This window comes from Lactuca virosa, chromosome 5, assembly GCF_052849685.1.
Source record: "Lactuca virosa cultivar CGN04683 chromosome 5, Lactuca_virosa_CGN04683_v6, whole genome shotgun sequence".
In the NCBI taxonomy this organism is placed as follows: Eukaryota; Viridiplantae; Streptophyta; class Magnoliopsida; order Asterales; family Asteraceae; genus Lactuca; species Lactuca virosa.
The window spans coordinates 310,989,653-311,008,683 of NC_136430.1; the positions used below are offsets into that span (position 1 = coordinate 310,989,653).

The window sequence follows — 19,031 nt, forward strand, 5'->3', positions numbered from 1 at the left end:
CAAGTAGTTAGTACAAGCATATCAGTCGAAGTTTATCTGTTCCTTCTAGAAATAGAAGCGATATCTGGGCCCCTCGATGATTTGGTTTTGACCTATGTACCGGGCCCGGTCAGAACCTAATTGATGTGTTCAATTTAGTTCTATGTCGAAACAAATCAGAGATCGAGAAACAAATGCTGGACAATAAGTAAGACCATGTTCCATGTGTTTGTCCGGCTGATATCATGAGAACAAAGGATTATATGATCACTTATCTTAAATGGCGTATCATCATCATCTCAGTTCCGAGAGACTTTGAAAGAGCTACGATTGCTAGTCGGATTTTGAAGTCATATTCGCAAATATAGTTATTAGACTTATCCAAGTGGGAGACTGTTGGATATAGTGTCTAAGTCCATAACTTTATTTGGTATGTACTTGACCCGACCCGGCATGGTCCATTTGGGTTGCATGGCATTGCAATACTTGGATAGACTAAATGAGAGAATAAGGCACTTATGATTATTAATATATTATAAGTTCTAATATATTAATAATAGTATTATTTAATTAGTATTGATCAAGTATTAATCTAGGATTAATTTGGTGATCAAAGTGAGACTAATTAAATATATAGGGTTGATTATGACAATCATCAATTCTTTTATGGTGGATTAATGATCCATAGTTTATGGGTTATGGATGTAACCAAATGGAGCTCCATGGATGGTCCATGGGAGTTACAAATCCATGGGTCATGGGAAATCAAGAGTCATGACAATTAAGGGCATTCATGTGTAAACCCTAATTGTGACAACACTATAAAAGGAACCCTATAGCTAGCAAAAAGTGGAGCTAGTGGACATAGTGTTACTAGAGAGGGCATAACCAATTTTGAGTGCTAGAAGTATTCTCTCAAGTTATTCCAAGTCTTGTGGTGTTGTGTGAAGCATTTGAGGCACAACATTTGGGGTGCTAGGCTCACAAAGTCTTGAAGGAATCCAAGCAACAACAAGGTATGTATTTCTACTAGTTTTATGTTTTATGTAATCCCCATGCCATGCTAGTTAGGAAATAACCTTGAAAAAGTAATTTGCATGTATATAGAGAAAACATAGATTCAAGGTTATTAGGGTTGCATGTACACTTAGGAAGTGTTAGAATGCTCAAAACCCATCAGCTCCGGGGGAGCTGGATTATCCATTAGAGGTTGAGATTGCAGATGATCGATCTGTCCGGGTATCGAGGGTTCATCGGGGTCGTATTTTAGAGATGTTCAGCGAGCAGTATCCGATTGATTTGGATCCTATTCCTTTGCGCCGGAACAATGTTATTGTAGGGATGGACTGGTTGAGCCCCAATGGGGCAATGATTGATTGAGATCATCAGATGGTACACATTCGAACCCCAAGTAGGGGAGAGTTAGTGGTTCAGCGAGAGAGTGCTCAGCATGGGCCGATTCTATGTTCAACAGCTAGGGCCAGACGATATCTTCAGGAGGGTTGTTCCAAATATGTTGCCCATGTTATGGGTACCTGGGAGAAGGGTAAGAAACCTGTGGGTGATGTGTCGGTTATCCGGGAATACTCGGATGTGTTCCCGGAGGACTTTCTTGGAGTGCATCCGAAGAGACAGATGGAGTTTAGGCTTGATTTGGTTACGGGTGCGACTCCGATAGCCAAAACACCGTATCGTTAGCTCCTCCAGAGATGTATGCGTTGTCTACACAGCTGCAAGATTTATTAGACAAGGGGTTCATTCGATCGAGCAGTTCGCCTTGGGGAGCACCGATCTTGTTTGTGAAGAAGAAGGATGGGTCGCATCGGATGTGTATTGACTACCGGGAGCTGAATAAGCTAACGGTGAAGAACCGTTATCCGCTTCCAAGGATTGATGATTTGTTTGAATAGCTTCAGAGTGTATCTTGGTTTTCCAAGATTGATCTACATTTAGGTTATCATCATATGAGGGTCAAAGAGGAGGATGTGTAGAAGATGGCCTTCCGGACTCGTTATGGTCATTACGAGTTCGTGGTGGTTCCCTTTGGGCTCACCAATGCTCCAGACGCGTTCATGGACCTCATGAACCGCGTATGCAGGTCGATGAGTATTTCTAAATCCCTCAAACCAGGTCCATGAACGCGACTGGAGCATTGGTGAGCCCAAAGGGCATCACCACGAACTCGTAATGACCATAACGAGTCTGGAAGGCCGTCTTCTACACATCATCCTATTTGACTCTCATCTGATGATAACCCGAACATAGATTAATCTTGGAAAACCAAGACGTACCCTGAAGTTGGTCAAAAAAATCATCAATCCTCGGAAGCGGATAACGGTTCTTCATCGTTAGCTTATTCAGCTCCCGGTAGTCGATACACATCCAATGCGACCCATCCTTCTTTACAAACAAGATTGGCGCTCCCCATGGCAAACTGCTCGGTCGAATAAACCTCTTGTCTAACAACTCGTGCAGCTGTGTGGACAAATCCTGCATCTTTGGAGGAGTTAACCAATACGGTGCTCAGGCTATCAGAGCCACACCAAGAACCAAGTCAATCCTAAACTCCACCTACCTCTCCGAAGGCACCCCAGGCAAGTCCTCTGCGAACACCTCCGGGTATTCCCGAACAACCGACACTTCATCCACAGTCGCCATACCCTTTCCCTAGGTATCCATAACATAGGCAACATATCTGAAACAACCCTGCTGAAGATAGCGTCTGACCCTAGCTGATGGGTTTTAGGGGTTACAACACAATGCACTAAGCAGAAAATTATTCAAACAATTCAAATAAATTAGGGCACATGCAACCTAGTTGGATCTATGTCTTTAAAGTAAAGCAACATACTTTGAACCCTAGGTTATAAAACTTTTCTATGATCTAAAAAACTATAAGAACAAGAAAAACTAACGTTTAAGATTGTTGTAGTAAACAATCTTGAATTCCTCCTTGAAAACCTTTGGTAGCAAGCGCCACACGTGTTGCGCCTCTAATGGATCACAAACAAACCCTAGCAACCAGTGAAAACTATAGAAAGAGGAGGAAGGAGCCAAAATTTCGTCGAAGTCTCTTAGAAGGAAGGCTTGGCCGAAATTCAACCCTAAGGAGGGTTTATATAGGTGTTAGAAAGGTATTGGATAAGGCACGTATCTCCAAGATAACCCTAATCCCTTAACTTCCTCCCTAAGGCATCCAAGACACCCTTAGATCCCAAGGAAACCCTAGAAGCACTCTAGATTTCGTTCCCCCTCTTTACGGAGTTTCTAGAATTGTCCAATGCTCAACTATTGAACATTGTCACCTTTAGTCCTTCTAATTTCAATTAATCCAATTAATCCCAAAATTTATTCAATTAATTTCTGATTAATTATTAATTAAATATTACAATTTCTAATTAATATATTATTCTCATAATATATTAACAAATCATTTATTTTGATTTCTAATTAATTTATTAACCATATAATAAATTAATAAATCATTCTTCTCTCTCTAAAAGTCATCATATTCAATTGCCAGGTTTGAAGGCAACCAAAAAGGACCGTGCTACTATCAATTCAAGTATATACCAATTATAGTTATGGGCGTAGATACCTAATCCAACAGTCTCCCACTTAGATAAGTGTAATAACTATAACAACCAGTATAACTACCGAATTGACTAGCAAATTGTAGCTATCAAAAGCCGATGTCAAACTCTGACCCAGTCAGTGACATGTCCTAAGATAAGTGATCAAATATTCCTCCGTTCTACAATATATTGTGTGGACATGAGACATGGATTATAATTAATATCTCTATCCAAGATTTGTTTCCCGATTTCTGATTTATGAAGACTGATATCATACTACTAATTGAACACATCAATTCAGTCCAGGCTTGGCCAAGCGCTTTAGATGTCATCATTAAATCATTGAGGGGCCCACATATATCGCTTTTCCCGTTAAGGCAAAAGGTACATATAAACTTCGACTCATATGCTTGCACTATTCCCTCATCAAATCACGCACAACAATACGTTTTATAACATCAAGTTACTGATGCGTTTACATATTATCAATGGACAAATGACTCGTAAACAACAACTCATATATCTCCATTTCAAGAATATAAGATATTATCGTCTCAACTCGTGATAAAATTTATGAAGTAATTCTCTGAGCGTGGGTTTATCCAATACTCAAAATCCCCATTTCCAAGTACTCATGAACATTGTAGCAAAACCATTGCTATGACTTATCTCCATAGACAATCTAGTTCATTTCATCACAGTCTTAATTCTCTACTTACTTCCAAAAGTACGATTGACTGTGGATGTTTGAATAATCCAATTATTCAGGAAGTAAAACATGTTAAGGGTAGAAGAAGCTTGGAGGAAGGCTCTGTTTTTGAGGCGGTGGATCGATGGAGTAAACCATGGTAAAGTAACCCGACGGAGGCTGTGGCGGAAGTGTTGTGGCCGAATATGGTTGTGGCTGAAATCAAAGAAGAAGGGAGTAATATGTGTGGTAATAGGTAGGGATGTTAACACGACAAAACCAGGGGGAAGGGGAATAGCCGCCCCGCCCCCAAAATCAGTTGTTGCCCCCGACCCCGGTCCCGCCCCCGTTCCCCCAGTTTACATGCTTAAAATTAGATTTTTTGTTAAAAAAACTGTTATGTTTTATGCTAAAAATACTATTTTTATTAACTTTAAAAGCTTAAATCCTATTTTTTTAGCAACTAAAAAATTAAAAATCCAACGTACAAATCCAACATTAAATATATATATTTTTTACATAAATACACAACCGGGGCCCCCGCGGGAGTACGAGACGGAAACACCTACTCCCGACCCCGATCCCGATAATAAAGGGGGTTCAATCCCACCCCCGCCCCCGCTCCCGCTCCCGATTTTTTTTTAAATTAGTCTCGTACGGTATAAAGGATTAACATGGGTTTTTGACATCCCTAGTAATAGGAGATGGAAGTGGGATGTCAAATGAAAGCGGTGGGAAGCGACTTTTAGAAGAAATCGAGAAACATGTATTAGCTCTTCGCAGGGACCAAAATCGATACACGTGTCCAGGACACGTAGTAGGCATTGACGCGTAGTAGTCATTGACTATACCACCCAAAAAAAAATAGATAGATACAACAAAAAACAAAAAAAATTGTGGACCAATAGGAATCATTTACTGTTCTTAAGGGGTTCAAAATTAATATATATATATATATATATATATATATATATATATATATAAGGTATAATAACCTTTTCAACTTCATTATCATCAAAAACATTCTCATCGAAGTGATTTGTAGTCCGCCCTATGCATCTGACACCTCTTCATCTAACACCTACATTAATAGCTTTAAATTATTAATAAAATATACCTATTTATTAACAAACTATATCATAAATATAGGGTATCACTAACCTTTTCATTATAACAATAATTTGTTTGAAAGTTTGCTATTTTGTCAAAATTTATGTTGTTCTATAAACTTTCCTCATTCACTTCTTCCATTTTCACCTCGGTGCGTTATTTGTTCAAATACACCACTTGTTCGAGTGCAATTAACCGATTGGCCAACTCTTTTAAACTTGGTTTCCTACTTTGTCTTGCTCTAGCTTTGGATCGTCCACTAGACGATAGACTACACGAAGATTCGTCTTTCCTCCTAAAATGTTTCCGTACCGGGGATGGAATTGAAGGCAGTTCACCATACACATACTGTTGACATGACATATAATAAGAAGATCTTCTCTCATCATCGGTCGGTGTCATCCTATGTCTTGGTCTTCATCCCTCCTTAAACAAATAAACATATGTATAATGTTCGTAAAAGTTCAAACAAAATATTTAAATAAATAAAAAAAATATACAAACCTTTGTCACATCGAAAATTTTGTTCACATCAACCCATTTCAATTCTTTTAATGCATTTCAACGCTTCATCCTAGGTGTATCTTTGTTCCTACACAACGCATAAGTACCTCGAACATATGGAAGCATCTTATAAATCCATATCTACAATTTTTGCAATTATATTAATAATGATTAAAACAACTAAAATACTTGTTAAATTTTGTAAATATATAAATATATATACCCTGAATGGTGCCGTAAATCTTGAGACCGAGTATTTGAAACTTTGACGAGGCTTGGGTAGTGATAAATATTTATTGATTTTGTTCCACGTATCCTCAAGATCATCATAGGTGAACTCCCACAAGTAACTACCCCAAGCAAAGCTACAACATAAAACTTTTAACTAGAATAAACTTTACCATAAAAAATATAACACTTCAAATTCCACAAATAATACATGTTCCATAGGTGGACACCCTTCAATACTTCAAATGTTTCCCATATATTACATCCCCATCCTTTTAGATTTACCACAACTTTAACATTAAGATTTTTAGAATCATGTTGAAATACAAGAAGATGTTAGAAGGGTATAAAACATTAAAGGAAAGTAAGTTGTTATTTCTAACTATAATAAATATTAACAAAACTGTCAAAAAACATTTTATTATAACAAAAGGCAACAATCTACATTAAAAACTATTACATTTACACAAAACCAAATGTATATTTATAACGACATCAAAATTGCATCATATTTTTGAAAAATAAACCGAATGTATAAAAACCATGAGAAATAAATCGATTGTATATAAACCATAATTCTATAATACAAATATATGCATATTTATAACATCAAAAATTGAATATTTATAACATAATAATAGCATCAAAAATGAATATTTATCACATAAACTATATCTATATAAACGATATTTGTTAAAATTGCATAATACTTTTTATATAATCTTTGAAAACCAAATGTACAACCTCACAAATACAAAGGTACAACATCAAGAAACAGCAAAAATCATTTTTATATTAAAAAATCATATTAATACAACATATTAACCAGGGCCGGTTCTGAGGATTCAAGTGCCCAGGACGAGTCGAAAAAAAAGACCCTTAGTCCTTAAAGTAACGAATTAAATTATATAAACTAAAGTTTTTTTAAAACGATGAAAGTATAATGTTAAAAATGTTAAACACGGGCCAAGGAAACAGGAAGGCTCAACAATCGCCGATGCACGATTTACGCATCATGCACTTGTACAATTAGAAAAGTGGGCCTGTGTTTTGATAGCATATATATATATATATATATATATATATATATATATATATATATATATATATATATATATATATATATATATATATATATATATATATACTAGAAATATTTGAGGCCCGTGCTAAACACGGGCCAAGGAAAGTATAATGTTAAAAATGGGTGGATTTTAATATATACAATGCATGAAAAAGAAAAGAAAATGTAAGTATATTGTGATCATCAACAAATACATGAAAGTCCATTGCGATTTTCGAATATGATTTTTTCACCTTATGGAAAAAACTTATCAGCATCATTTGCAGTTCATCTTACGGACTTTATTTAAATACAAAGTAAAAAGTTTATAAAAAAGCTCTATGGACTAAATTCTCTTAAATACCAAGTAAAAGGTATGTAAAAAACTCTATTGAACGTACTCAAATTCTTTTGGAACCAAGTTCGATTAAATAAAACATTATTGAGAAAAGAAAAAAACATTGCCTCTAAAAGATTATACATGGAAAAAACACCAAAGTATACTAAGCTAAGCCATTCTAGGCAATTTTCAACAAAACTTTCAGCAAATACTACAAATAGTCTTTTGCATTTCAACATGCACAAGGGGTCATACAGGCAACTTAAACATTATAAGGCAGGAATATAGGAATAAGGGTTAAGGTCATACATCGGTAACCAAATATGTCTTATTTATTTTATAAGTGTTAAATGTAAGAAACAACAACCTTTTTTGTTCAAAGTATAACATCCAAATAATAAAGAGCTTTAAAGTACAATGCTATAGTTTGGTAGTTTTTAGAAGTAAAATGGTTGTATACAAAAAAAAAATGTATTTTGTTCAAAGTATAACATCTAAATAATAAAGAGCTTTAAAGTACAATGTTATAGTTTGGTAGTTTTTCGAAGTAAAATGGTTGTATACAAAAAAAACAACAACAACAGAATAGACAATACAGTAATAGAAAAAAAAGAAGAGGATTTTAATAATTTTAATATTGTCAGGAAAAAAAAATATAAATGACGGATTGAAAAGTGCATGCATCTTCATATTTAATGTCAAAACATAAATGTATATGTATAGTAAAAAATCACAAGCATGGGCCATACTTGTCAAAAAATGCATTGAGGAACACATCTATTGAGGAAAATAGGGGTTTAGCTTTTCTTGTTTCCACATCTGCAACCTATACTTTAAGCTTGTTACCACCATCATCTTCTTGCTCCACTGAATTCGTTGGTGGTGAATGCCGGAAAATCTATAATGGGGTTTAAAGTTTAGACATTAGTTGCTTGGCTGATCATAAAAAATCATATTGTTTCTGTTTTGACAGTAATATCGATCAGTTGAAATAAAACAAATAAAAATTTATATATAGTAATATATGATTATTCATCTCTTCTTGGTCTCTTTTTGGCTTGTTTTAACAAATAAAATTGACTGACATACAAAATTTACCATTAACCACACTTCTCTTCGACATTTTATCAAACACGTTTAGAGCGTATTCCCTATATCATTGCAGATTCTATTAATTGCCACCACAATATTCTAAATAAAAAACAGTTCATAAATAAGCACCTACACACAAAATCATACATAAATACTATATAATGTTAAATATTTCATGGATTTAGTCTCGTTCTTAATTTCAAAACTGAAACGACTTCCATCACAACTGTCAAAAAATATAATTCGTAGGCATAGACATACGACTTTATCAACAGGTTCGATCAACATCAAAAATTTAGAGCACTTTCTATATCTCAAATGAAGAAGAGATGAGACTATAGATGGAGATGGACTCATACAAAAATGCAAGAGCGGATGAAATTACCTCATGTAAAGTGAAATCAGAGAAAGCATTGGGACCCAGATATTGTTGATTGTTTCATTAACCCATAAATGCTCCATCTCGTCGGTCTATGGTCTCCTAAAATGACCCATTTTCTCTTGAACCTACTGTGTGAGAAAGGAAGCCATAATCGAAACCTAGCTTTCCTGAAATTTATGATAAAAGAAAAGTAGATACATGAAGGAAATCTGACAACGCATAGGCTGGTGACGATGGTGAAGTGAATGGTGGTGAAGCGAGAGTTTGTGAAAGGATGACTTTTTTCCCGCCGCCGATGTACACTCGTGTATTTTGAAAATCCAATCCCAAAGTCAATTGGATTTTTATTGGGAATAAGCAGAAGAAAAGGAAAGATTGTGACAGTTGATGAAGGAACATGGGCGTCTGAATCTAGAGTATCCGAAAGGTGATGAGGATACGACACAATGTATCATGAGGCGGAGGCGATTTGAATTGACATGACGATTTGAATCAACATTGATTTCAATAGTGTCGTTCAAAAGATAGTGGACTTAATCGATGTTAATGTCAATGGCGTCGTTCAGGAAAGTGGGTGACGTGGTGTAAAAATAAGCGGGTTAAATTGATTTAGAATGCACCAAATTAATAGGGTTTTTATCTACAATATATATATATATATATATATATATATATATATATATATATATATCATTAAAAACCCTATTATTCTCCTTTCGCCAAAATCAAATTTACATAGTTTAATGGGCACCACGACATTAATGTTGATTCATGATCTTCGTGCTTAGCACAACCCACGAAGAATAATATGAGTATTCTTTCATGATTGTAAGCATCTTTGAAGAAATGTGAGTACATTGATATTATGGGTGAAGAATTTTATTGTCCTTTAGTATCTAGATTTTCAAAATTATGATGCTATAAAAAATAAAAAATAAAATGAATTAACCCGGAAGTCCAATGCTATTTCTTGCATTTAATCATATTATTTTCAACAAAAGATGCTAAAAGTGTATTCAATGTGACACATTGAGTTAATGTGAATGACAAACAAAACACCTGTAGAAGTACGATAAAATAAGTGTTGTTGTGAAAACATTGTAGTTTCAATATTTATATTTTACAGGGTTAGGTTCATGTGAGACGGCCTAATTTTGTAAGACCGTGAGACGCAATCATAGCCACTTATTTTGTAAATAAAAAAAACTTTTTTAAAATGCAATATAATTGAAAATTTTCGAAATTTTTTTTTCAAATATTATTTTCGTCATTTATATTTTCCAAAAAAAAAAAAAAAAAAAAAAACATATTCTCGTAGAATATTAATTAGAATATTCTAATAGAATATTAAAATATTTTACATATCTGACAAATCTAATAGAATATTCTGACATTCTAAAAATCACATTAGAATATTTACTGTGTAATATTCTATTAGAATATTTCAAGTATTTAAAAAAAAACGGTAAATTTTTTAATTATTTTTTTAGGTAAAAAAGGTGACGAAAATAATAATTAAAAAAAGAATTTTCGGATTTTTCCTTTTATTTTGTATTTTAAAATTATTTTTAGATTGCGTCTTACGGTCTCACAAAATTAGTATGATCTCAAATGAACATGAACCATATTTTACAAACCATCGTTGCTATAATAAACATATAAACAGAAGTACAAAGGTTATTTCTTGCGTTAACCCCATTTTGTTGAAGATTCTAAAAATGTATTTAAATTTTTTTTTATCCTAAATAGTAATGTCATGTGATGATATCAACATTTAAATATTGGTAAGTAATCTATAAAATTAGAAACAGGTAGAAAAAAGGTAAATCGTAATCGGAAATGTTGTTTTTTCTCCATTTTGCCCATTTACAAATGAGATTATAATTTCAAATTGTATTATTCTAAAACACAATGCAATTAATTAGTGCAAGCTTCAACAAGGATTATGCTCGACAAGTTATTAAATTATTCTACATGTGGTGCACTCAAGTGAACCTGTTATATGAAACTCAAATAATCACATAAATATTAATAGAAGTGAATTGCAACAATTATACATACTTGTCAAAATCCATATTGGACCATAAGAAAATCATCATGGTAAACTCTGTATTCCTCTGTTGATAGATGAAAATTGCATGATATTGTCATTAATTAATACTCTAGTGTGCTATCATTACACTATGTTTTTGGAAAGAATAAAATATATCAATGAATAAAAATAGTTAGAGTTCAATTATAATAATTGAAAAAAAAAAATTCTACATATAATTAAAGTTTTTATTTTTATTTATTTTGATGTACATATAAGTTAGGGTATTTTTGTCTTTTAAAAACAAAAGTAATGGAGTCCAATTACTTCCGCATGGATGGTATAAAAGTCATCAAACATGAAATTTGAAAGAATATGAAGGATCAGAATTCCATTCATTTAGCAACCCAACACCCCATGAAATCAAATCTCAAATTCCAATTCCACCAGCTTCTGCGAAAATTGTTTACCTTTCGAAATAAAATTCGCAGCAAAGACCACAAGCTTGAGTGTCACGGACAGTCGTGATCTGATCTGCAGAAAAAATGACTATTGATTTCTGATTTATTCATAATCATTAAATTATAAACCAGAAATTGAACTTTTAGGTCATCGAAATAGCAATTAACATACTTATCAACATCGACACCATTTTAACCATTTGCAAACAATGCTATTTTGAAGTATTCATAGATAAATTCATGGAAAAGGAAGGATTACAACTTAGAAGCATCACTTCTCAGCATATAGATACAACATGATCTATCATTTTCATACCTTTACATGGGCATTTTTGGAACAAACAACAATCATCTCCAATACAATATATGACATGTCATAAAGAATGCGAAGCTGCAATATCTTTGATGATTGTGTAGAAATTTAATAACATATTAAAGGTGTTGTGGTATATATAACCTTCACTTTCTTAAAGCGTCAAGAATCTATATCATTGTTATGCTCATTAACCATATAGTACATTAAGTTCAAAGACATTACCTCATCAGACCTGCAAAATGATCAATGTTCCATGGTTCCTAATAGAAGCCAGTATGCCATAAAAGAATAATATGAGTTCTTAGGGCCCAGGATATGTTGGAATTGAAGCGGTAAGTTAACAAAAGAAGAAGCAACATCTTTGATAAGCCCCAAACCTTACGGTGTATCGAAGGAGGGCCTGATAAAGACAAATCAAACACCAGCACAAGCAAATAGTGGTCCGAGACCTGTTTTCGGACATGATTTACGAATAAAAAAAATAGGACTTGCACAAATTAAAAAAGGAATGACATCAAAGATAATAAAGATTTTGTTGTTTTGGATCAGCCGGACTGCCGGGTTGTAATCTAATATTAACCTCTAATGGAAATTTTGGGCTTCCACAAATTAGGGATCTTTGACCAAGTTCATCTTTTATTATTGTCTTATTGACTCCAATATCTCCTTCATCTTAAGAAACATGCTTGCATTTTCATCCTTTGGTTTTCTTAGTAGGTGATTGCATGCCACAACAACAAGAAACATCTACAATTGATGGAAATGGGTTAATTTATTACTTGAAGTTAAATGGCTCAAAATATATGAACAAAATGAAATTTTTACTATGTACCCCAATGGTCTTCAAGAACTAATGCAAATCTAAATCCAATGATTTCTTCTGTAATGTGGCACATTTATCATGATCATGAAGAAGACGTTTTTATTTGCAACAACAGTTGATTTCTTTCCCTGATCGTCTTTCTTTAAACCATGTTACGGTAAAGAAAAAAATCCTAGGTACTAAGTAATCCAAGGAAGATTACTGCTCCTAGCATCTCCATTAAACTCCTGAAAAAGAACAAACATTAACGATGATAATAGACGTGATCAGGAAGAGAAATAGACGATGAAGAAGATAGAATGCATACGGAAAACTAAAGAGAAATTGAAGGAGACTGGTCTTGAATGGAGATAACATGGTATATATACCCTCTTGGTCTTCAAGAATCGTATTAGAGGTCGTGTCGGTTGGATGCATCATTTTTCTTGAAGCGATGGCAAAAAAATGTGGCGATTCACCTTAATGGCTTTATTTTTAACAAGATGACATATGTATTTCGCCAAACCCATCTCAATGGTCGGATTTCTTGTTGTGGATGAAGTCAGACGTGTTGTTGGAGGACGGGGAATCGGTAGATATGTCGATGTGTATAAGGGAGGCGTTGAATGAGAAGCGGACATGAGAAGTATTGAGTCGATGAAACGATAAATTGTGTCTGGTAAATTGCGTCGATTGGCTGGTGGGTTGCGTGGCGGTGTTGGAGATGTGAATTTTTTTTTAAGGCACCACAATAAAAGGGCTTTTATATATATATATATATATATATATATATATATATATATATATATATATATATATATATATTATTATATATTATTATACAAACCTTACTATTTTTAAAAATAGATTTAAGACGTCCAAACCATAAAGCTAAAAATACAACAAACCATTAATATAATAATATTATAATTTAAATGATTCAAATGATAATCCAAATTGTACAAATATTTAATACACAATAAATTATATACTCCAATAGCTGAATCTTATCTTTTCCGGCTGTTAGCTTTCCTATTATTGCCACTGTTTATTAGTTCACTTTGTTATTATTTTGACCATTTCCTTCCCTTATCTGGTCATTTCCCCTGTATCCAGGCATTCTCGGTTCGTATAAACCGGAAGACTCATTCCCCATCATCACATTAATCTGTCATCGATCTCTCAAGAAACCTCAGTACATCATCTTTAAAAACCCCCAGTCGTTAGCCTCTTACTACATCGTCGTTCGCTGCTCCGCCTCAATATCTTCGAGTTTCAAGCTACGTATTTGGAAGAAGACCAGCAGACCCTTCACCTTCGTTGATCATCGCTACCACCAAAACTCCCCAATTCCACATGCACCCAGCTGAATCTCGATTCAATTCCTCACGTCGATTCATTTTTCTGAATTGGAATCTTCTTCTTCTCTTGAATTTCTGTAGGATCCGCCATTTAGATTTTGAATCCTATTCTTCCCTTAAATCTTTCTGATAAACATTCAAAGTTTGGAAACGATTTCTCTCATCTTCTCTCAAAAAACCCTAACTGCGTTGGTTTGGTTGTAGGTTTAATGAAGGTTTCAAGAAATCCAAGCTTCAATGGGTAATGCGTAATCACTCGAGATGAATTATGGGGTAGGTTTGGTTTTATCGCCATTAGCTGTGTCTTCTTCAAATGGTCCCCTGCTACCAACAAGAGTAATCAAGAGTTTCTCACTTCGTTTTCTTGCACTGATATCTGCTTTAAGACAACATATTTTTTTCATCTTCTTTACACTTATTAATTAACATTAGGTGGTATTTACTTTGTAAAATTAGGTGGTATTTACTTTGTATATGTGAACGTGAATTGAAGTCACCCAGAGAAAAAGAAATCCTAAGATCTCTCTCTCTTTCTCTCTCTCTCTCTCTTAAATGTCACTTCAACAGAGGCTCTGCGTGTTCCAAAAACCAACCCACAACAACATGGCTCGCTTCATGGTAAGTTGCAATGTGTGTGATATTTAACAATCAGGGATCAGTTTTTGACATTCAATTATCAATCTGTATAGACATCAAGACATGGTGTTTTAAGTAACAAGGTTATAGGAATCATGAACTGTAACATCCGGATTTCCAGGGACATTATCGTGTATGTTAATCTTGAGATTTAAGGAGGGACTCGACGAGTTGAGGGACCAACTCGCCGAGTCGAGTCGAGTTGATCGCGTGAATTTAATAAAGGACTCGACGATTCCGAGGGGGGATTCGCCGAGTAGGTACTGGGCACAGAAAACCCTAATTTCCTGGGTTTGTGACCTATTTAAAGGAACTTATAGCCTCATTTGCGGCTACCCTTCCTTAAGAGCAAACCCTAAACGTGTATGGAAAGCCATGAGAGTCTTAGAAGCTAAAACTTGGAGTAAACTAGTGCATCTCTTGAGGAGAAGAGGAGATCACCCATCAAGGGAGCTAGAGAATCAGTGGATCTGGTGTAACTTCGTGCAAGAGCTTGAGTAAGAGGTAAAAGCTTGCACCTTTCTTGTTATTTTGCTTAGATCTTGTAGATATGGAAGATTAGGGTTTCTTCCACCATTGTTGGGACTTTGTATGCATAAGGTCTCTCATGAGGCCTAGACTTCAGATCTGGACCTTGTGAGGTCCAGAGAGTCCAAAGATTATAGCTTTAGTTAACCATAGAAGAGTTATTGTGGTTAATCATCCTTGTTAGAGTTATATTGGCATTATGAGCCTTATATGCCATGTTTAAACGTAAAGCTTGCAACTTTACGTGACAATCGACCCTCAGGATGGTAGATCTAGTGTTTGGGGTGATGGATATGCCTTAAATCGTCTGAATGAACTCGCCGAGTCGATGAGCCGACTCGACGAGTTGGTTAGGGTTTGTCCCGAGGAACCGAATCAGGCGATAGCTCGACGAGTTGGGGGTCAACTCGACGAGTTGAGCTGGACTGTCATGATATTTCTGAGGAAAGTAAGTGGACTCGACGAGTCGCAAGGGTGCACTCGACGAGTCGGGTCAAACATGGACTGTTGACTCGAGTTTGACTTCTGTTGACTTTGGGGCTTTGATCAACATAAGTAGTAGAGACCATGGAGGGGTAAAATGGTCTTTTATCCACTTCAAAGAGTTAAAGAGAGGAAGAATAGCCTTCGATCATTAGAGTTGTGATTAGAGTATCACTTAGAGATATTCATCCCTTGTGTTAGGTGGTGGGTAGTTCGAAATCCGGGAGCGGGGTCTTTACTTGCTGCTGGTCAGGTGAGTCTTCTCACTATACTTTACCATGAGTGGTAATTAGAGTTATGTGACAGAGTATCTTGTATGCTATGTATGTGATGTGTTCCACTGCATTATTTCTATGTGATTTATGCTGTGTGTATTCCAGAGTTTACAGAGTTAGGACCAGGGGGTCCACAGAGTTAGGACCAGAGGGTCCACAAAGTTAGGGCCAGTGGGCCCACAGAGTTATAGCCTCGAGTGGCTAATATGTGTTATATGTGGTATTTTGGGGAACTCACTAAACTTCATGTTTACCGTGTTATGTGTTATGTGTTTCAGGTATCTCAGAGGATCGCGGGACGGCACCGGCTTGATTGTACACACCAGAGAAAGAGTTATATTTTGAGGATCCTGGATTATTAATGGAGTGGTGCTTGTAATTTGAATAAACGAGATTTCTATACAAAATGTTATGAAAAATATGCGATTTTAAAAATGAAAAATTTGTTTGAAAAATTCGGTGTTACATGAACAAGGCTTTCTCAATTTACCAATTTTTGGATCTTCTGCATTGTATGGAACTCGACTCCTTATTCATAATACATAAAACCTAGAACTTTAACTCAACATTGTAAACTTTTTTTTGTCTTTTGCAGCACAATGGCTCTTTTTTGGTGGTCAATTGAAAGTAAGATGCATATCTCTATGGTTCAGTGAATGTGACATTTAGGCTTATTTGCACTGCATAGGATAGGATTCAAACAATTTTTTTGCAATGTTTCAAGCTAAAATTGTTTATCACTTCATAGTTGTGATGTTATTTTTTTTTCTTCTTATAGCTTTAGATATCCTGATAAGAGTAGACCCAAATATTAATTTAGTTACACTTTAGGTTACTTGGTAACCCTATTTTGTGTTATTGTTTGGCAATAAATACAAAGACATAAAAAGAATCATGTAACATTTCACATTGGCTTTGGGATATGTTGTTAACGTACTTGCAAAGTTGTAGGTTAGAGATTCTCACATGTCAGGTCCATAAAATTGTGTTCTAATAAATGCAAGTTTTGGTATTGTGACAACCTCGATCCACTATCTGGCTAGCCTTTTCTTCTTTGTCCGCTTATTGGATATCTTTTAGAATGGATCACCCAAATTTCTATATGTGGTATTATTGAGTATTCAACAATAAAAAGGTATCACCATTTTAGTTGGTGTGCAATTTTTTGTTCCTTCTGCTAATTGCTTTGATGGATGCACTATAAAACGACTTTAAGGATAAAAAGGTACATTGGTATTGAATTCTTATTAATATAACACCTTGCAATATAAGCACTGTAGTCGACTTCTCCTTAATATTTGTAGAAATATATTAAATTTTACATTTCTATGTGAATTGTGTATCTTACGGTTAAATGGATGACTTATATCAAAACACGTTAAACTATTTATTGTTTATAGTTAGATTATTTAAATTTGAAAATATGGTATGAATAGTATTATAAAATTTATTAAAAATTCCATTATATATAAAACATCAGTTTTGTTTTATCATATATATATGAACAAAAGTAAATAGGTGATATGAGTTTTGATTATATAGATTTGGAAAAATCATTTTAAATAAATATAAAAGAATAAATATATTTTGTACCTCATATAAGATACATTCAACAACAACAAACGTAATGCTTTGTATGTGAATGACCATGCTAAAATCAAAATCCAAATCCTAAACCTAAAATTTTCCCAACTCCAAACTCTAAATCTCAAACTTTAAACCCCAAACCTTTAACCATAAGCACAAATACATGTCAAAACATCTTTGCAAATAAAATTTACTAAAAGCTTCCAGCCATAAAACCCTCATAATTTGTGGTCAAATCTGTATTTTTTATTACCTGACATGGAATATAAGATGTTTATTGAAGAAAGCTATTCACAATCACCATTTTTATAAGAATGTGTGTCCATCTTAATTGTAAAGATATTTACGGATTCCTTCACTAAAAAGAAATTATTTTCCAAAAAAAAAAAAACTATACAAACCCCCTCCCCCACCCCTATGGCCGTCCGTCGCATTGCGCGGGTAACGGCTAATATATATATATATATATATATATATATATATATATATATATATATATATATATATATATATATCAACTCTAATAAATAAATGTTTTTTTGTCGCATGTCATTCTTACATTAACTTGGACACATATCATTTTTTGGTATTTTTGAATAAATGTTTTTTCCATTTGTCATTTTCTCATTTTTTATCTTTTCTTAATTAACAAATCAATTTTATACATCAATTAATATTTGCTTTAATTAAAAATAGTCAATAAATTACAATATTAGTACTTATATATATTGTATTTAATATGTTTCATTTTAAATTCAAATTTTAAATTTTAAATTTCAAATCAAAAATTTCAAATTTAAATATATTTTTGTTTAAACATACATATATATATTTTTTGTTTTATCCAACTCGTATAACATACGGGTCTTACAACTAGTATATATATATATATATATATATATATATATATATATATATATATATATATATATATATATATATTGGAAACGTCAAACTACTTAAATGAAAGTCTACTCGTAATATTTTAACGAGCATCCCAAGTTGGAGCTTTTTTACAGGACAAACTCACCCTCCATAATAATCTATCAAACCAAGCGTTTATTAAAATCATCAGCAATACTATTAAACTTCTTTGGTATGGAAGCACGGAACGACGGAAGGTACCTTTATCCCTCACAAAAATAGATGCAATTCCATTAGTATCTCAAAAGTAACAAGAGTGAAAGAATTAATAAAAATGTTGAACAATATTATTGTGTATAGCATATATAAAATTAAAAATACTCAATTATTTATAGAAAAAAGAACAAATAAGTTTAGTTTCATTAACCTCTTTCTAAAATATAGTAAAATATTACTAACATAACCATTTTTGCATACGTACACACGGTTTCACCATTTTGAATTAGTGGCTATTTTGGTTATTATGCTAATTTTTTACTATTTTTTAAAAAGTAATTAATAAGCTTAACATTTTTTTTCTTGTTTCTATAGCCGCTGCATTTAACAGAAGATACGTGCATAATTGTGGATCGTCGATAGTCCGAGGTCTCTAAATTATTCTTTATCATGACATTAATAATTTTTTTTTTCTGAATATATTAGTACACATTCAAAGGACTAGATAG

The 19,031-nt window shown here is 33.7% G+C and overlaps 1 long non-coding RNA gene across 2 annotated transcripts; it reads right to left on the reverse strand.

Annotated features, from left to right (window-relative positions):
* Positions 1-12,104: 12,104 nt before the first annotated feature.
* On the reverse strand, positions 12,105-12,977 carry LOC145111575 (uncharacterized). Of its 2 annotated transcripts, XR_013710320.1 has the most exons (4): positions 12,901-12,977; positions 12,603-12,820; positions 12,351-12,517; positions 12,105-12,219 (listed from the first exon to the last, which is right to left on the reverse strand). It is a non-coding gene; the product is annotated as an uncharacterized LOC145111575 (long non-coding RNA). The 2 variants fall into 2 exon arrangements; XR_013710321.1 differs by lacking the exon at positions 12,105-12,219 and having other exon boundaries at positions 12,268-12,517.
* Between the last annotated feature and the right edge of the window lie 6,054 nt (positions 12,978-19,031).